Source organism: Anopheles cruzii, chromosome 3 (assembly GCF_943734635.1).
Source record: "Anopheles cruzii chromosome 3, idAnoCruzAS_RS32_06, whole genome shotgun sequence".
Taxonomy (NCBI): Eukaryota; Metazoa; Arthropoda; class Insecta; order Diptera; family Culicidae; genus Anopheles; species Anopheles cruzii.
The window spans coordinates 83,502,570-83,523,668 of NC_069145.1; the positions used below are offsets into that span (position 1 = coordinate 83,502,570).

The 21,099-nt window shown below is 52.5% G+C and overlaps 2 non-coding genes across 2 annotated transcripts; one reads left to right on the top strand and one right to left on the bottom strand.

The window, feature by feature from the left end:
- Positions 1-13,236: 13,236 nt before the first annotated feature.
- On the bottom strand, positions 13,237-13,307 carry Trnag-gcc (transfer RNA glycine (anticodon GCC)). The gene has a single exon. It is a non-coding gene; the product is annotated as a tRNA-Gly (tRNA).
- Positions 13,308-16,879: 3,572 nt separating this feature from the next.
- Trnat-agu (transfer RNA threonine (anticodon AGU)) lies at positions 16,880-16,953 on the top strand. Its single transcript has one exon. It is a non-coding gene; the product is annotated as a tRNA-Thr (tRNA).
- The last annotated feature ends 4,146 nt before the right edge of the window (positions 16,954-21,099 follow it).

Consider the following 21,099-nt stretch of genomic DNA (forward strand, 5'->3'; position numbering starts at 1 on the left):
AATTCTCACGCCGTTGCGAAAGTAACACAAAATGACTGGGCGGCCGAGAAAACTCACGTCGTTTAAATTTTCTAGCCCTTTCGGTGCCGGACGGCCGCTCATCCGATCGAGGCGCTTGGGCTTGGGAATGTTCCTCGGGCCACAAAATGGGGCCGTTTTAGCTAAACGGCGAAACGGCTTTTGTTTCGCTGGAAAAACTTCGCTTACCAACTCTCCCCGGGCGGCATGATTTTCCTTCCAACGTGACGACGACGACGGTGATGATGATGACGGTGGCACAGATTCTTCGCCACTAACTGGCGAGTGGTTGAAGACGATTTTTATGTCATTCGCTCGCCCGGTCGTTAATGTCTCGCGGGAGATGCTGGAAAGTGACAGTCGCTGATCGGGTCAACCCTGATACGATACGTGTTGGCGACCCGCTCGGCTCGGCCGGCTACCTTAATGAAGCCGGCTGGTGGTTCGGCAAATTCTGATCTTTACGATTCGTCACCGATCAAGTGGCACCATCAAAGAGTCAGGAATCCGGCCGATCGAGCGGTGACGATCGCCCACCGGGCTGGGAACAGCCATTGGATCGGATCGCATTAAAATGGTGCGCGTAGCGTCACGATCCGGTAGCGATCGTTTGACGCATCCGTCCGCCGTCAGCGCCAGGCATGAAGATGATTGTCTCGCGAGAAGAAAGTTAGACCAAAGCCGACGATCATCGACGGATCATGACACCGGGAGACCCATCCCGAATGCCGTGAGGGTTTGGGCATGATGGGATCATCGGAGTCGCCCTCGCGCTACGCGACCACAATTCGCCTCGTGACACGGAACACGAGTTTCGCCAGCTCGGGAAATTACACGAAAATGTTTCACGGTTCGCTCGACGACGACTCCAAATGACGCGCCTGGGGACACCCGGCACCCGGCCAAAGTGCTTTCTCTCGATTAACACCAATTTTGTCTGCCCTTTTTGCGCCGCACCAGCGAGAGCATAAAATTGTGTACACGATCGCGAGCCGGCGACGAAAGCCGGCGACGAAAGCCGGCGTCGGTGTGGCGAAATGCACAGGCGAAGGCAACTTTCTTGCCATTGGCCGCGCGGTGTGTGCGGTTTATGGCCGCCGGAGCGAGACTTTTGATGGTGTTTTTGCTAACGCGCGCCGTGCTACGCTCAGCCCGTAACATCTCTTGATTTAAATTTCATTACCAGAAAAATAATTATCTTCAATTAAGCGCACGGAGACAGCGGTGGTGGTGCTGCCAACAGGTTTTTATTAGTCAGGTGACTCCTTTCTACACTTTAGCCGAGCATTTTTTTATTTCTATCTGCTGGGGACAAACGTTTGTTGAAGGGGGTTTCTGTATATCAAACGACTCTGCAGACATTTGGGAACCTGCCGAAGAACAAAAAAAACCCACACCTTTTACCGGGACGCATCGCTTCGGGATGTACCTTCAAGTGGTCGTTGCGCCTACACTCGCGTCGGCATTTAAATCCATTTTTCAAACTTCCAAACTGGGCCACACTTAACACACACCTCACGCCTTCTCGTGCGGGAAGAAGAAAGAGCACCGAATTGGCGAGTTGGCGGTGGAACCATGCGGCGACACCTGCCCGCCAACCCGATAATTGGCGGGTGGCCGGGCGCATAAATCCTCCCACCCCGTGTTTGGGACGGCGCAAATGCCAAAATAAACAGTACGCAGCCACGCAGCGCAACAAATGGTCAAATGAAACCACTCATCGCGAACCGCCTTTCAACCGCCGGAGTATTCTGCGGAAGAGACCCGTGGATGACAGGCTCCGGGGGTGCGGTATCTCCTCACGAACCGTTACAAAATAAATTCTACGCTAAATACCATAAATTACGATGCAAATTTATTCCAAACGCCGCCGCGCGCTGCAGGAGAGCGCTACGTTGTACCTTCTCGGGTACTTGGGCCTCTCAGTGCTGGAGCTGTCAGTAATGGTTACACTGGCAGCGACCGTCTCCCGGGAGGCCTCCGGGGGAGGGTAGAGTGATTCGACTGTTCGCGTGTTCTACTGCCGCGCGGCCATCTTTTCGCCCGCCAGTCGATGGCTGACTGAAGGAAGTTCCGCAGCACACTTTCTGCAGACGAGAGCTAATACTTTCAAATGTATTCACCTTAATTGCTTATCACGACCACAAGCTGAAGACACCAAAATTGACCCGGCTACCTATCAGCTGTTGATCGCGGCCCCAGCCTAGTGGTGGTGATCAGTTCTGGGAGCACGGTGCACGCTAATGAATCCCGGTGCAAGTGCTGCGGAAGACACCATATCTTTCTCCACCGTGCTCTGCTGCAACTCTACTTTCTTTCTGGCTCGTTGGCCGATCCCAAGAACGCGCGCTCCCCTGGGAGACGGAGACGTCATTAAAATGTACCCTCGGGACGGTGGCCACGGCTGGCATCTTCAGAAATAGATCTTGCAGTGCCCTAACGGTGGTGAGCACTTAGCATAAAGTGAGCTGCTGCAACGTTTCACAATGATTCGGTTTGTTCTTGCACTTTCTGCAAGACGCAACGGATCGATCGATCGGTCGCACTGCGCTTCAGCACAGCTTCTTCTTGGACGAGAAATTGTGGACCAGAAACAAACTACTAACCCAACAACACGGACCTATATTAATCGCCACGCTCGTGCAGCAATCATGGCGGCCGGGGTGTGCGAAACCCGTTAGAGAAGCGTGCTCGAGAAGCGTGTCTTCGATCCCGGGAGGGTGTTTCTTCAGAAGTCGACACTTCACTCATCGCGCAGTGTCCGGAGTATGACAGCCGCCGCCTTGGCTACAATGTGTCGGTAATTGAAGGCTGTGTGTTCCGATTGCTACTACTGCGCTATTGAGCAACGCAACGATCTCCGGCCTCTAGCTGATGGCCATCTTTCCTAAGTGCCTTTGACAGATCGCGATCGCGTAAGTGCCTTCAGCGAATCAGCCAGAAGCATCGGTGGTCCAGTTTTAATGGATGATTTCGGTTTCAATTTGCGAAACTCACGTTTGAAGATCTCTGTTTCTTGGGAAGTTTTGGCTCCATCGTGTGCTCCATCGCGCGATCGATCCATAATTCATCTGCCTCGCCAGGTAATTGGTGTGTGATATAATGCGATGCTTTGCTTGTTTTCCAATCATCGCCCGTGTTTGTTTTTCCCATTCCGTCCGCCCTAATGATCGCCTCTTCGAATCAACAGTGCCCTATTGGCCCCTTGGCTCCGGCAATTTGACCGTCCGGCCCGTGGCCTTTCTCGGCCTCCGAACGGGGTCCGTTACGTCAAAGGTGAAAACAATCGAATTTGAACGAGCATCTCGTCGTGACGTTGAAGCTCTTCGGTTGGAGTGGCATTAAAAAGGAGTTGGCTTGAAGTTATGATAATTATTTCATTGGGACTCGGTGCTTATTGCTTCGCACGTCCTTGCGTTGATGGTGCGCCTCTCGGAGCCTACGATTGCTCTTGCTAGTGTTTTCGTTATCGAAGCCACCGCCTCCAGCTGGGATGAAACCTTACGGTGGCCGCCGGGCCTAGAAAAGCCGGTGGTCGGTTGCGTAAGCTACGCGAGCGATACTTGATCTCGCCCCACGCGAGTCTGTCACGTTGCCGCATTCAAACGCAAATATTCCACGGTGGTTAGGCATGACAGTCAGTCATGTTGGTCGATCGGGAGTTGTCGATATTAATTACAGCGCGCCTTGCGCTGTGTCCGCGTGAGAGTGGCCCTTACATTCGCCCGGTTAGATGATTAATGAGATTTAATTACATTATTCCGTCCCCTCTCACAGTGAGTGAGTGAGTGTGGCATTACTCAGCGGGTCGTACTTTGTGGCCCGGTCGAGTGATCGGATGTTGACGAGAGATTATTGCTAACCTGCGAACTAAATTATTCTTCGACGGACAGAGAACCCATTCGCGGTGCTGGAAGTGGTTTGTAATAACAGACCCTTACACAGACAGGAACCTTAATGCTATGTTCTAGTTTGCGACTCTAAGGAGGGGACCCATTACAGAATGGAAATGGCTTCATGGTGCACGGATTGACCACTCATAGCAGTGGCGCTTCACAGTATCCTGCCCCAGAATCAACTCTTCCGTTCGTGTTTTTGAAGGAAAATGGTTGAAAATTAACACACACACACACACACCCAGACGGTGAAAGGGAACAACAAGCCAGACACCTATTGTGAAAAGACGGCTTCGCACATCCGGAAAAAATCCGGGGCTTCTGGTGCGCGTTGGTGGAAAACGAAAAAAAAACTAGAATGTGGGTGCTTAAAAGCTTTCGAGTCGTGCGGAAAACTCGTGCCGGAGCCGGCAGGTGATTGTTGCTGCAGCGAACAAGGATGCGGAAACCTCCGCCACGGGCCCACGGGCTATGAGGTGTGCATTCGGAATGGATGTGCCCGAAAAGCATCCAAACATCACGCGCTACAGTAACAACGGAACGGAATACAACCGTCTTTCGTACGGGTTTTTTGTCTCCCTCTTTCGCACTCTCTCTCCGCTTCGGCGAAACATTAATGTTTTTCCTTTTATCTAACGATGCTTTTGCGCTTTTTTTTTTCAGCCACCATGATGCACTTCTTCTTTCTGGCGGCGTTCTTCTGGCTCAACACGATGTGCTTCAATATCTGGTGGACCTTCCGGTAAGTTCGCGCGCGGGACATTATTTTGGAATTTTCCTGCTTTTCATCGCAACCGTGGATGACGCTTGTGTGGACATGACGCTCACTCAAAGGCGAGTGTTCCGCCCGGATCCTGGATAAAAAAGAGTCTAGTAACTAGCCGTTGGGGGGAGCTGCATTTACGAAACCATCAAACTAATTGACAGCGGAAAGATGGACGTGCCGAATCCACCATCTCACGGTGGAGCTTCGCTTTCGACAGGCGGATTACCGTCGGATGTGGGCGTTGAGTTCTGGAACGCTCCAGCCTGAACCTCTCGGCCCGTAAAACATCTAGCTTATGACGCTTCCTCGGCCCCAAAGTTTGGCTTGCGAAGGATTGAAAGGATTTGTTGATTCGTTTCGCGTTGCTGATCCGGTGCCGACGCGCTGTAAACTTTCCGTCGGCGGGGAACCGGGACCGGGAAAAGTTGGCCCTCTGGACTGAAATGCAATTAGGGCAAAGTTTCTGGCATGTGCAGCGCGATGCGATGTGTGAGTAATGCACCGCGGCGATGCAATGAAGGATGAAAATAGAACCACCCGGTGAACGTCAGCCAACCTCTCAACGGGCGGTGCACGTGCCACGGTGAATTCCTCAAATTCTGCCCACCGCCGGGTGGCTTCGGGTGTCTGATAGGATTTAGAACTTACCTCATCAGATATCCCGAGCTGACGTGCGGTGTAACGACAGCATTATCATGTCGCATCGCATCATCGATTAGTGCGCCTCTCGAGGAGCCCATCACTATCGTGTACCAAAGTTTCACGATCGATAAAATATGGGTTAAAGGCTGTTGGCGGCGACGAATGTTGAGGGAGGTCCCAAATCAGCCACGATCTGAGGCAACCTCCGCTAACGGTACACGGCGGCACGGCGGGATATAAAAGTACGTACCTCGACACGATCCAATTGTAACAAACCCGTAACTAGCTTGGGCGTGTCCCAAGACGGTCGTCGGAGCGTGAGCATTAACTAACCGACCCCCGGCCAGCCGGGAATGTAGTTATGAAATTCTTAAGCCGGCCGCGATGATTTGCAGAAACCTTCGCCTGATCTCGTTCCGTCGTTCCATGTTTGTCGACCTCCTATTGGTTCAAAAGCAGCAGCTTCGCAAAAGAAACGACACCACAGAGACTTTGTAACGGGTTCCCTGAGCACACTGTGCCGCGCTATAAAGTGATTCGTGAGTCGTGAGTTTGCAATTTTCGGCGAACGAAAATGCTTGCGCAACGACGACGCCGATCGTCGATTGTTTTCCTTTAAACCGGAGGGCCACTGTTGTTGTCTCCGAATCGTCGGTGAAACCACCCACCCCAAGAACCGCCGCTCAGCGATAGAAGCACTTCAGCGACGTTAATCGACGAATGACAAAGCTTTTCGGACGAACCGGGACCGAGACCCGCTCTGAGGAACCGTTTCTGGGAGAGAGAATACACAATGTTAATGTACTTTGCGCTTTGCATCCCGCGAGTGCCATTAAAACGGGCAGCGCGCAGTAATGCGGAAACCGTCAGGATTGAGATAGTAGGTAACAGCTACCACCACTTCGTCAAGGTCGCCGATCGCCGAGATCATATACCCCCGGGGCGTTGGCGAACGCCACGCGAATCCCCGCTCTACCATCTGTTGGCTTGGCTGCTGCGAAAGCCACGTTCTAGTTTCATTTCCAGTTTGTCGTTTGGACCCACTCAGGTCCGTACGGCGGTTCCGCGCATTGGTACGCAGCCACCGAGAAGTCGGAGCTGTGCTGTGTGGCGTTGGTCAAGCAGCACCACCGCCGTCGCCGTCGGATCGGGTTCAGTGCTCCAAGGCATCTCAAGGCGGCTCAAGGACGCCCACCTTCTGCGGTTGGACTTGACGACGGTGCGGCGGCCTGGGTGCCCGTTGTTTTGTTCCTAGCACACGCCACACGAACGGGTGGCATTCTACGCCATTATGGGCGCGCGATGGTCGTTAACGAGATGGTGAGTCGTCGTCCACCCGACACAACACCATCTCCGATGCCGACTCTGCTCGGAGTTGCGAGTTGCAGCGATTCACCAAGGAGTGCGATCTTCGATCACAGTTGGCGAGCTTTCGCGGGTGCTGCGGTTAAAATTCGAAAAGGACTTAGAGCCGTCATCCTTTTAAACATTTATGCATTCAAGTTGACACTTTTTTGTCACTCTCATTACATTCCATAACACAACAGATCGGTCAACGGATCAAGATTTAACTACAAGCTGTTGACATAACGACCGAAAAAACATTCTTACAAAACAGAAAATAAGTCAAAACGCGCAGTGCGGCGTAACGTAATGCATGATGGATATCTACTTAGTCTCGTTTTTCTCGATCCGGCCGTAAGTGTTTTTTCGTGTAAACTGAACGGTACGCGCTGCTGCGGGGTCTCAAAACCCGCATGGTGCACTTGCAATAAAAGTGCAACATACTTGCAGCAACCGTGATGCGTTACCGAGCCTGTTGCTGTTGTGCGAAATGTCTTCTTAGACCGAGTCGGGCCCACGTTGAATGTTTACTTTACGCTACTCGTGTTACCCAAACGACAGCTCGTTCCTCCAGCAGCCAGTCAATTTTTCGGATATGTTTCCGACCGGTTCCGACGCCATTGTGTGACTCTGTTTGACATTCATAAATTTAGATTGAATGTGTCCGTTTGGCGACGACGACGACGACGAGAGAGTCCTCGAAGCAGCAACGCTGGTGATGAACAAGCTGAAAATGCTGATGATGTCTCGCTCGCATTATGCGTTTGCCGCCTTCTATGCCACCCGAGAACCTATTGTCACCAGGACTCGAGATGCTTCCCTGGAGAGTGCGCGGTTGCTGGGTTGTCACCGTCGAAAGTGTCCGATCGCGACCGACCGATTCCGACGTTCGGTTTAGGTGTTTCGCGAAGAGCGGTCTCTCAAAAAGGCACACAAAATGGCTTTATCGTTCGCGCCAAAGAGGCTCTTTGGAGAGGTTCTTCTTCAGGAAATTTTCTCTTTTTGTCCACCCAAAATGTGAGTGTGTGTGTCGCGACGAATCGCTATTGTATCTTTGTGAAACCCGGTGGGGGCGACACACCGCGGCCGCAAAGTCACGGATGCCACGAACGTACGCAAATATGGCGGGCGACTCCGTTTCAGACGACGTCCGCTTGAAATTGAGCGTAAAATTGATGCATTAAATATTTACGAAAATCCTCCAAAGACGTCGGCGGCCCGGACAAACGCAGCTTGAAGTGTCTGCGAACGGCATTATCGGGCGTTTTACGGAACGTTTTTGGAGCCCCCGGTCGGTTCCTCTCGACGACGGGACGGGCTCGCATGCGGAAAGCCAATTTAATGGCGGGTATTCAAGAGTTCTCGCTTGCTTCGTTTTTTGGGACCCAAACGTGGTCTTTTGTGAAGGCCACGCGTAATTTAGGAGCTTCTGGCGACACCCTAGGGGGCTTAGAGTCGTGGAGTGTGTCTCAATCGCCGGCCGATCTATCTCTTAATGGCAGTGGTGGCCGCTTTTTTGCGCGGGATTACGATCACGGTCCGTGACCAATTGCACTTATCGTCCAAGTTCGTGCCTTTGAAAGTGCCGCAAAACCTTTTTTGTTACACTTTGTTTGGAGGGTAGTGAGGGTTCTCGTGGTACAGGAAGCAAGGTTCTCGTTGTGTATTGTATAGTTCCTAGGGAAACGCGTAACGAACCTGTTTTGAACAGACACTCATTAGACCTTTGGATTAGAGATTAGACCACAAACTCACCTGTTGCTCACCTGTACAGATGGCTGCGAATGAGCTATCTAATTCTTATAGCCACTCGGTTCCGCGTACGCTAAGGTGTGGTCGAATATTTGAAGACATTTCCCCAACTAAACACTACACATTGCCGCACGCTGACTACCTTTCCGCGGTCACCTGTGGGCACAACAAACATTAGGTAGCAACCTTCAGGACGCCTCTAATTAAGAGAGTTCCACGTCTCAATCCACCTTATCATGCACCGGCCACCGTCCGGGGCCTCTGTTTTGTTTAGGCAGCTAAGAAGCAAAACATTTGAGCAGCTCGTTGAGCTAACAACAAATATGAACTGCCGCCGACTTTTTACGCTTCCCAGGGGCGCGCCGGGGTATGACCTTTCCTGCTCAAGGGAGAGGAAGTAAGGCCGCGCGCACCAAGCGGTGTAAGGGGCCGCCCAAGCAGGCCTTTTGCTGCCGAAAGGGCCCCTGGGAAACCTGGCAGAGATATGGGAAGACCAGACCAGACCAGAGATAAAATGGGCAAATGTTTACCCCAGAGTGCACCCTGCAGACGGGCGCGCGGTGCCCGGGCTTGGGCGCGACCTGCGCGAGAAGTAAAAATAAATATTGTACGTTGAATTATGAGCTTATTTCTGGACAAACACACGACCATGTCCGGGCCCATGTCCGTCCGTTCGGTATCAAGTGTTCCGGGAGACCGGGGACGTGGGTTGTTGAATAATTTTTCTTCGATTTTCGACTATCGGAATTGAATCATCGGAAAAGCGGGCACCGACCCATCTTCGTGTGTTTGTTTTTGCCCTTCTCTATTTGCCTCTTCAAGTCAATGAACTCTCCGCGGCCATGGCGAACCCACCCCCCCGAGGAGGGGCGGATCGATTCGACTAATTTCTTCCGGAGTGCCTGTTTGGATGCCGCGTGTCGCCGGAGAAAGCGAGAAGCCGCGCGCCCGCGAATGGCCTCCGAAAGTATGTAACAATTTTGTAAAATCCCAAAACAAACCCCGAGATAGGACCCCGTTTGACCCCTCCCACGGGAAGCCAACATCCGCCCGGGTTAATCCTTCCGCTGGGTCCCACGGGAGAAAGGCAAGACGGAACAGAAGACGATCCAGATCTTGACATCTCGGGACGGTTGTTAACACCGAGCTCAACTCGGGAAAGTGGTGAAGATCTACGACGGTCTCCATCCTGCCGTAGCAGCAGATGATCATGTTGTGCGGTCCATCTCTTCTTCCTCCACATCTTCCTCGCGATCATCCGAAATGTGTCGTTCCGTTTTCGTAGTATTTTTCGGTTCGGCTTTTTGCGTCCCCCCCGCCGGTCCTCCCTAACATGGCGGCGACATGCGTCTACATGCGCGTGTGATAAATGGTAATGCATTAATCTTTCCGATTCGCCGTCATCGCCGTCGGCCGTCGCCATCATCATCATCATCGACAGCTTAACAGGGCATTCCGGTGCCCTGGTTTTTTTTCCTCCTTTTGCCTAAAACGATCTCAAATCGTTGCTTGGTGTTCGGCAAGATTAGACCCGGGCTCGATCTCTGCCTTGGGCCGCCAGAGCCGATGATGTGGTGAAAAGCGTGTGATTTGTGGCGACGATGGTGACAATGGTGATGATCGCACGCCGGTTTTTTGTTCGGACCTCTTGCACACCATAGCTGACGTAGTGCAGCTGGCGGCAGTCACATGATTGTCACATGATTTTATGCTGCAGGGGTCGGCCTGTTAACCGACCTGAGGTGCACCCTCCGGCAAGATGGCGACACTCTTGACGCTCAGCCGCCCCGGTAATGATGATCCGTGAGAAGATGGATGAGAAAGCGATGAGTTTTTCGTGCATTGTGATGCAAATTATTTAAATGTGTGTTGAAACGCATTTTCTCACACCTTCAAGCCGTCTAATGACGTTGTGATAGCTTCGGACCCCCTTTCGTCATCGTCGTCATCTGTCCGTTATATTTTAATTTTATGTGTCCCACCCGGGCGTGGGAATGCCCTTTACAGCATTTTTTCGAATAAAAACGTAAGGTTTCTCTTATTTTATGCCACAATTTTCCATCCTCCCGATGATCTGCATTCGGGCTTCTAAATCACTCATAGTTTGGAGATTGAATCCCGTCGGTGGCAGTGGCGTTGATATTGGGGAGTACTTTGAACAACAATGCGGTGCACTCGAGTGCATCGGCACCGCATGCACTTTTCCCATTCGACCTTTATCTCCACTTCCTGGCTTCGTGGCCGCGCCAGCCGCTAGCGCTGCCATTGCCGATGGCATTTAATTACAAGCAGCCAGATGAAAATAATTCACCACTTCGATCATTAACCGCACGGGGTGGTCGGGGTCGGGCGCATCAGATCAGGGCGCATGGGTGGCCTGCGGGTGGTGCACATCAATATGTAGAGTCATTCGAAACCACTCGAACAGATGCCACACAGCGCCAGCCACCGACCACGGAAAATGACATACCCCACACAGCATATACGTCTGTGTGTGTTTGTATATGGAACCAGGCGGCGCCACATCACCATCAGAAGGCCATCAGTGTGGGGGGGTCTGACGGCTACTGGCGGTGGCGTTTTTCATCCCAAACCACACACCGCAGCACCGGCGTCTGCCGACGACAGTTTCGCCCAATACGATGAAATTTGTATGCATGTGGTTGTAGTGCTGCTGCACTTCAGGGCTCGCCAGCCCCGCCTAGACCTAGACCACAACGCCGCCGGTTAGTCGGCGACCAGCCCGACGGGCAAAAAGTCAATATGCTGCCGGGACACTGGGCGGTAAATAATGGTTCGAAAGATGAACTACATTGATCAACTGACGACTGACCAGCCCTGGTCAGTGTGCCCAGGCCCCGTGTAAGCAACCTGCGGATCCATTAACCCTCTCGGCTTGTGCATAAAAATTGGTTGCATTCATATTCGTGTTGGCCGTTAGACATAAACGCCGCCACGATGCCGGATAAAATATGCAAAGAAACTCCGTATCTCTCTAGGATTAAATCCTTTTCCGTTTCGGTCTACGTTGAACAGGAGAGGCCCCCCCCCCCGGTGTTTAAAGGGAAAATGCTGGAAAGAATATTTGCCTTGCAAAACTCCGAGAGACCGACAGAGAAAGAGACAGCAAGTGGCTTGCCTTTAATAATCGATCCATTACAAGGCCAGCAGCTGTCATCTTTCGTCATCTCTGTAGTGTTTCTCGACGTCGCCGTCGCCGTCGTCGTCGTCGTCGTTCGTTCTGCGAATCCCGCGCCACCCCCGGGGGGCTAATCTCTCGCATATGGCGGAATGCGTAAAGGCCGCGTGGCGAGAGATCCGATCTCGAGCGGGTCTGGCAACTCCATAAAGATCATCCGCGCCGCGCCGTTGATGGCGCGGACGATGGCGAAGGTCTCTCTCGGAACTCTCGATGGCGCCACCGGTCGCTGCCGGCGCCAAACACTTCATCGCTGACCCCCAATCGAAAATTTGCAATGAATGAGAAGGCCTTTTTTTTGTTGTTTGCTATGTCTCACTCCCCAGGAAAGTGCATTCGGCGGGCTCTCGGGCCACACGGCAAACTCAGCCAGGAACGGTCGTGGCAACCCTTCGGGTGTGCAGCAGCATAATGAAACAACGGTGGCGGACCTAAACTGCTGCTGCGGTGGTGGTGATGCGCGGGGACATGTTTAATCGGACGACAGTAAGCCAGCATCCGTGCTAGCGGCCCCGGGTCCCCCACCGCAGGACCAGATGCTACTTTGGCGGGCCAATTATTGCTTTTGACATAAATACACACGAATTAAGCATCGCAAGCCGGTGCTTGGCTGGTCGGCCGGCCAGGAGTAGTCGTTCGGTGGGGAAGTTATGTTTTGCTGTCGTGTTTACTTTATCAACTGTAATCCGTGTGGCTGGGTTTTTCATGGACGGGTCCTCGAGTTTCGGAGCGGGTAAAGCTCCAAACTTCAACAGCAGGGTTTGTAGAACGGGAAGTGGCTTGTTTGGAGGTTTGACTTTCGACCCAGGACCGGGAGTCCTTCGAGCCGAGCGGGCTGGAAGTTTTCGACAGACGGGTGCGGACACCGGCGAGGGCTCGCCGTGGTGGTCTAGAATAATCTTGTTTCCGGGGTCGTCATTCGGAATAACATGATTTGTTGTGCGACGCTCTTCCGTTCGCAAATTTGTTATGTTTGCTGGGTTGGGTGTGCGCCATCCGGCGGAACTGAATGTCGATGTTTAACAGCCAGCAGCTCATCTACTTCGCGTGGCCGTTTTGCTGATTTATCTGACCAACACGGGCTGGTGGTGGGCAGCCACCAATTTTGTAGTGGTCGGCCGCGGAGGAACACCTAATGTAATTTGGACAACTTTGCACTGCGCTGCGTGTGCTGCAGGAAAAATAAAACGCTCCGTGGGCCCGTTGTTACATAACCCTGACATTGTGTGCCCAAATCCCTGGTGCCGTTATCCCAGGTGTACATCATCGGGTTGGATTATTTCAACAAGCCATTTTAGATAGCGCAACACACGCAAGAGACGGACACATATCGTGTCGCGTGGAGCCAGTTAGTTCGCGCGCAGGGGTTTTATCAGCAGATTACATTTACAGCGTACAGCGTTTTGCAACCAGCGGCGACCCTTAATCCGTGATTAGCTTTGATAACCCCCACGAGATCTGTGATCGTAAATTATTCGCTCGATAAGCTCGTTGTGCGCATAAATATGCAATGTCCTGTAGATTATTTGTTTGAACGGTTCACTGGGGAATGCAATTGTTTAAAGCATAATCAAAACCTAGCTGACGAAAAGGGCAAATAAAAATATGTTTTTCCCTGTTGCATCGGCCGGGAATCGAACCCGGGCCGCCCGCGTGGCAGGCGAGCATTCTACCACTGAACCACCGATGCTTGCACAAGAAGTGAAGCCAAATGAAGACCACGCAGCGAGCGGATCCTTCCGGTCCAAACACCAACAGTTCTCTAGCATGGCGCAGAGCTGACCGTGTAGCGACCGTTTCCATTCTGTGCTATCTGGTTTCGTCACGTTTTATGCTAAATTGCCAATCATCGTAATATGATATGCTTCATTCTAATTTATAGTATCTGCACCCAGCAGCACTCGTCGCTCGGCGCCGGGACGTGGGCCATTCGTTACACTGTGCCGGCGTCGTTGCAGGCAGGCGAAGGTGCGCTCATAAATGCATTGGCATGTTTGCGACGCTCGACCTAGCACACAGTTCGGGTTGACGATTTTGTCTGGTATTTTGCTTCGCCTTCGCGCACTGGACTCTTCTCATAGCCAGCCTGTGGCCGCGTCGACGTGTGATGCATCCCCGCAGTCGCATGCCGGCGCCGGGCGAGAAGAGTGCATCGCATGGGCATTCCGGGGTTGCATTCCGCTTACTGTAGAACCGCAACGCGACGGCCGGCAATCGTGGCCCCCCGGTGGCCCCACTTCGTTGCATAATGCATGAGCACAAGTGCATAACAAATGTGCACTTGTCCGGTGCACGCATCGTGAGCCGCTTCCCAGCCGGTAAACGAAGATTTGAAAAACCTTTTTTGAACGCATCAAAATAAATGCTCCCTCTTCCGGCCCGGGAGAGGTGCATCTGCAGTCAATCTTTGTACTACTACCGAGAGTGTTTCTGGTGCGACCGCGAAAATCGAATCGTGCCTTCCGAAACATCCCGCAGGAGAGTCCATCTGGCGACAATCGCGCCCCCGGGAACCGCCATAAAGTGGCATTTAACTGGCACCACTGGACCACCTCGCTCGCCGGGAAGCTCTCGGGGAATGGATTGGTCTGGCCGCGCCGTTCAGGTCCACCCCGTCCGCCGGCGATGTTTATGATGCAATTTAGATTTAAATATAGAACAATTAATCACGGTAAAGTTTATTTATTGCAACCCGAAGCCGCCTGTGGACTTCTCGCGGTCTCCCGAGCGGTCGGTGCGCTGTTTTCCGTTTGGCAAATATTGACCATTTACCGTCGATGAGTTTACCATCCCACTTTGGGTGGTCAAAGGGACGCTCGGTCGACATCTTTGTGTGTTTCAGAGAGCCCGATTCCGATCCCGATCACCCCGGTGTTTGGTTGTAATTCGGACGGGGTTCGGTTATTTGCTGTTGCTGCAGCATGTGCAACGATAGCCGGGCCCGAGTGTGTCCTTCACCACGTCCGATGCAACTAATTTAACGGCACAACTGGGGGGCCACATTTTGCACAACCCATAAAAAATGGCTTTGCTCTTGCTATTGCGTTTCGGTGCCGTGGAGTGGCCGTGACCGTTCGCTAACCAGATGCAAATTAGTGACTCGTTTGCGGATAAATAGGGAAACGATTAGTGGGTCATTTTTATTGCTTTTTGAAGTACTCGCCGCGACCGGGATCGGGCTTCCGGGTGACGGCGCTGGTTTTCAATTGGCAAACTAAATATTTGAACAGTTTGAATTTGAAATTGAGCGCGATTTTATAAGGGTTTCGCCGCAACTTTACAACCGTCAGCCGGGTGGTGACGCAACCGCCGGCGTGTTGCGTTGTAAGAATTTATAGGTGTCGCCGGCCGAACGACCTAGTCACGAAACCATCGCCGTTGGTTGCTCAACCGTTGGAATTCCTCCCGGCGGCGGCGGCGGCAGCAGGTGGATTAATGCAACCCGAATTCTGTGTCGGCCCGGCTGCGATGCGAAGAATCCGGTAGCAAAACAAATCCCTGACCCGTTTTCTTGCCGCGGTTCGTGCGTGCGTGCGTGCGGAGGGGCAGGTTCACAGGAATGTGCCTCATCGATGTCACTCGACGAAGATTACCATATTTTAATTGATTTGTTCACCCGACGTTGCTTCGTTCACGACACATTTCTTGGCGTTTGTGCGTTCGTTTTATTGGGCCATTCTGTTCGTGTGGGTCTGTAGTAAGCACATTTTTCTGTTGTCCTTATTTCACCGTGATTGTGCCCCGCAGAGTGTTAACAGTATGAAAAAACTCACAATCGTCACCCAAAAAAAACAAATAAATATAAAAACAACATGTTCACGATTGTTTTGAAACGTCGTCGGCTAACGGAGGAAGGCGCTCGCGTTCGGTGCGCTGCGCTGGCCCGAAAGGGCGGCTTAATTTATGCTAATCGACCGTATAATTTTCAGGGTCGACAACCAACCGAACACGCCGCCAACCCGAAGGAAAAAACTGGTTGGCGTCCGGCCCGAGCCCGAGCACGGTCGGTGGTTGGTTTTGTTTTTATGGGTGCCAACAATTTTGAAACCAATAATTCATTTGTCGCGACGTCGGAAAATCGGCGACCATTTTTTAAGAGAACCAGAGGGAGAGAGAGAGAGAGAGAAAGAGAGAAGGAGAATGCCACCCACCACTAGCGATGGCTACGGAACGACACCTGTTTTCGGTGTTCCGTCCGCTGCTCCTGCCGCGAGGAGCCTTGGTTACATCGTCTGATGAAGGCGATGGCCAATTGAGCCAAAAGGAAAGATACAAACAGAGAGAGACAGCGAGGGGCAAGACGATCGTGTCCCATAATTCACTTGCACTTGCACATCCGGCCGGGAAGCGAGACGATGCGATCGTCGACTTTCTTCTTTCGTCCGCGATGATAAATCGCTAGAGAAAAATATGCTGCGCCAGTCGTTAATCACGGGCTGAGTGTGCGCGCGGGCCGCGGATTGGGAGACCCTCGCCGCGTAACACCCCGCCGCTTCCCCGGGTCCGGGAGAACGTATCGCACGAACCGTTTTGTTTTACCCCAGCATCCTACGCGCGCGCCGCCACATGAGGAGAGCGTAGGAAAAATCGTTGTCCAGAGCGCGCGCTCCCTAATTGCCGTGATTAATTTTCCTCCGTGTTGGCCACTTTCGCCACGCGCGCACACCCGCCTGCCGTTCATCTTAACGGCTCTCCTCGTTCCGTCGTTTCTGCCGTTTCGGTGGTTTCCACGATGACACGGCGACGCGTGGCGCGAGCGATCGCTTTCTTCGGAACCGGGCGTGATCGATCCGATTCTTGGGCGCGCTTGGGCGATCGATGATTAATTTGTCCGATCGACAAGCCGAAACGTGGCACACGATCTCTCAGTCGGTGACGGTGTTTGGGTTTGGGGAAGACACATGTCTCGGCCTACGCCCGAGTCGTCCGGGGGTCAATAAATCAAAGAATCTTAGTTCTCCTGGGACTGCGCCGGGTGATATAAGTCACATTTAAGTTACATAAATTAGCGGCCTCTCTATACTTAATATGTGCCGGTTTGCACTTTTCTTACAGGGCGCATTTGGGCCACCCATTGGGCCATTGTGGAATGTATTTTTAGCCACTCCTTCGGCCCAAGTGCTTTAAATAAGTGAAAGGTGTTTTTGCCTTAGGCGTCTGTTGAACAATACGGCCCATTGTGCTCTCGGTTCCAAGGAGGCCGCCTTGAAGAAGGATGCTGGGATGGAATCACCTGGCTTAACGGCGCACGGCGGTAACAACGGCGCCGTGGCTTAGTTGGTTAAAGCGCCTGTCTAGTAAACAGGAGATCGTGAGTTCGAATCTCGCCGGAGCCTAGCAGGAACTGTGTAATGTTGCTGTATATCTTTTTGGCTGATTTTTTGAATCTATTAAAATGCGATACTAGCATCTTCAAAGTTTAATATGTTTGTCAGAGCCCTGCACAATCGATTTGGGCACAGCACAAGCACCGAAAGTTTGATTTATTTACTTTCAAAGTTGTCCTCCACACTCTTCCAAATTGATCTGACCTAGGTGAGGCCCGCAGGAACACCCAAGACAGCTAGAATCCGTCGAAAGGCGAAAAAAAGAGTCGAGTAAACATTTACGTTACCACCCATGCTGTAGGAGAAAACGTTCAGTTCGCGGAAAAAAGTCCGGCCCGCGAGATGAAAACATAATAACGTAAAACAAACATCAAGCTTAGGGGGGGAAGAGTGGACACAACACCGTCATGGAGATCTTGATCTCTGCGCTGGGCCACCGGAGAAGCACTATCGTCTATCCCAAACAGTGACGGATGTTGATTGTCGAGGAGTTCCCGGCGTGTTTATTGATATGATTTCATTTGGAACCCCAATAGGGGACCTCTTAGCGCTAGAATGGGTTGCTCTTCGTTCTTCCAGCTTCCAAAACCGGGCTGGGTTCTGTTTTCGTCCGTTGCGCTCCTCTGGTCGACATTCTCCAAACGAGAAGCGTGTAATCATCATTCCGCATCAAAGCTGCTAGTTTGAGTTGCCTAATGTAGCCCTCGCAGGCATATAATCATCGTTCCGCAGAAAGTTTGCTGATTCTTGATTCTTCAAATATTGCCCGAAAGGTTCCCCCGAGAGATTTGCCAAATTATAGAACACTTTCTAATGACCCACCTCGCCTAATGAGCCTCGAAATATACGATGGCGTCTGATCTGCATCTCTTTCGAATCGGAATTTTTTAAACAACGCCATCGTGGTCCGCCCCGAGCGAGTCCAACTTGAATTCCGACAACGGTGTGCAATAGTTGTAGGAAACATCTGGAAGACAAACAAATTAATTTATCCGGGTCCCCCGTCATCCACGTTCCGGATCGGTCTGGTCTGGTCTACGATGTGTTATGCTACATGCCAGGGGATCAGGTTTGGCTTCCGGCCGTCCGAACAGCACCACGGAACATCATCACGGAATTGCTGAAATTCGTTTCGTTAGTGAGTGACCTGTGCACCTGCACCACCGACCTGGACTGTGGAAACCTTTCGGAATGGACTCGGAATTTTATGGCCCCGTGCCGGGGCAACGTGTGCTCCAATCGAGTTTCAAATGCGAGACTCGTTGAACCGGAAATCATGACCCGAGCTGAGCTGACCAGCCCCAAAACGTCTCGGGATGCGAGCGTGGCGCACAAAGGTGAGCCGGAAATTAGATTGATTCGGTCCCGTGTTCTTCCAAATGGAAATGAGACCTCTCCGGTTCGGTGTGGCCAGCCAGCGGATGTGATTCCTCTTTGAACCTAACCCGGGCCAAATTTGGACACGAGCAGCGCTCCGGTTGTTCTTGGGCGAGGTATTTTAATTAAATTTGAAAAGATTCTTTTTTCTCCGTGAAGCATTCCGGCAGTCCGGATGCTCGGACCGGATCGCTCGATTGGCCGGGGGGCCAGTTTGCCCGGTGCAACACCTGTTCCGGAGCATAGCTGGCCGGTGCTCCCCAGTCATCGATAATTCAATAAAATATCATCCGTTTGTGAACCGAACTCGGAATCGGCGTTAGAATTGGTCGTCCCCCGAACGGAACGGAGTGTGATGTGAACAATGTGATAAAATGTTGATTGATATCAGCTGGGGAGAGCTTTGTTGCTGGCCTCGGGTGTGGGTTAGGATAACTCTGCTCCGTGTCCACCGAAAGCTGGTCGAACGAAGTTATTTATGTGGCCCGGCCACCAGAGTCCTGCGCGAGTGCAATCATCCTCTTATTTGGTGCGCTGCTCCGAAACTCCCGGGTCCTCCGGGAGTCGTTAGTTGTTGTCCGAGCACGCACACACACGCGAAACGAATCCCCGGGAGTTCGATTGTCGGCGACGATTTTGGTCGGACCGCTGGGGCCCGATAACGGGTTCCTGGGTTTGCCAAATATAACCGAATCACCCGGTCCCGTTTCGTTCCCGTTCCATTTCGGCAAAAAACATGAGCCACTCCAATCAAATTATTTCGCGATCATCGCCGGCGAACGTCGCGCCGGAAAGTTCTAAACGACTTGTTGATTGGCAGGTCATCAGCGCAGGTTCGGCGGAGTAGCATGGCAACTGCCCCACAAAGGGGCTGCCGACTTAATCGTGCCACCGGCGGGGAACATCGTTTATGACGTGCGCCCTGGGGCGACCATCTCCGACCACAGAAGCCCAGAAGCTTTCCCTCGTCCAGATCTGGTTCGTTCGATCTCTCTCTCTTGCTGTCTTTCTCTGGTTGTGCCATTCTGTGGCCCCAACTCGGTCGGCCGGTTGAAGGGTTCCCGAATTGATGACGGCCACCCGATCCCGGTCCCGATCTAATCAATCCATGTTCCGGCCTAGGATTTATGATTTCCCGCCGCTCACTGCCAACCGGTGATCCCGTTTGTAGAACACCATTCGAATGGCCTCATGCGTATCGGGCAAGATCAGAAAACTCCACGGAGTGTCCGTGTGTGTGCGTGTGGAATCAGTTGAATAATATTGAGACGCCTTTGATCTAGCACTGCGCTGTGGATTCGGATCGTGTTAAATAATCCCATCCATCACGGTCGTGACTCCGCCTGAGCGCTGCGCTTGTTTGGACTGACATAAACGGCCCAAGATGAATGTCACTGGTTTGACTCTATCACATTCCACTTATGCTGATTATCGACCGGGCCCCGGCCCCCCTATCCATCCGTTCCCTTGAAGCCCCGAACTCGAATGTAAGAGTTTCTCACGGACTCCGTTCTAGGAGACGACAGGGGCACATAAATCTGGGTCTCTCTAAACATGGCACGGTGTTGGCACTACCTTCGAACGTCCGCGGCCGAGCAACATTAGATATGTTTAAATCGATTCCCCAACAGCGTGCACCACCCCCGGTCCCCCGGGGAGCCTTCTTTTATCAATGGCCCACATGGCCTTAAACCGGTGACATTATGCAAACGCGCCTTGGTGGTTGGAAATAAAAAGGCATCGCCATTTGCGGACATTTCCACTTACCACCACTGGAGCGGGGCCGGCCGGAGCGACCACAACCACCACCACCAGCAGCGCCGCGCGATCGCGGTCCATTAAACATCATTACAACCATTTCGTCAAACAGCGAGCCGTATTTGACGAAAGCGGCGCGCGCGATCATCGTCCCGTTAGACGTTCCATGATCCGTCTAATCGTCCACCTGCCATGGGGCCGCCCCAGCCGGGGCCCCATGAATTTTAATAGACTCCGGGAAGGTGTTTCACCTTCTTCGGCAACAACTCGGTGAGGGTTACCTAGCGCGCAGTGTCTAGTGTGGCACCCGGCGCGGACCCGCGTCTCCCAACAATGAGTTACGCCCGACGAAGACCGGGACCATAAAATCGGCTATCGGCGCTGATTGTACTGGCGACCTTCCCGACGACGGACACATTGAATTCATAATGCCGATGGCGAATTGCCAATAAATTAGCTCTCGCGACTGAGCCCTATCAGCGGCGGCGGCAGCGGCCATTTAATGTGAGGTGAAGTTCTGTTCTGTCACCTGGTCTCGGATGCGAGCAATTGGTGCCGCCCGGTCCGGTCCGCTGGCTGTTAATATTCAAATGATCAAACACCACTTGCCAGGGCGCATTCCACGACGCATGCAATTGACGTATGCATCTATCGAGTGTGCAACAGTCGCCGGGTACTCCTCACTCATGAAGACATTATACGCCAATTGTCGTGATCCCCCAGCCAGCCCCAAAGCATGCATGACACTGCACCTCGGCACTGATGCCAAGGTTGCGTAACGGTCGGGGTCGCGGTTCGCGAAATTGTTCGCGTTAATTATTATGCGCAGACGATGATCGATGCTCGGCGCGATCAACATTATTGCACCATCGCGACCGATCGAAGGTTGCGATCGGCTGGATCAGCGTCATGTATTTTTATTACGGTCGTTTTCTGGGATTTTCTGGGACGCTGTAACGGAGACCCGATGCGTTCTCACGCGTGGAACTGAACACAGCCGTCTTTCCTGGCGAGGCGGGA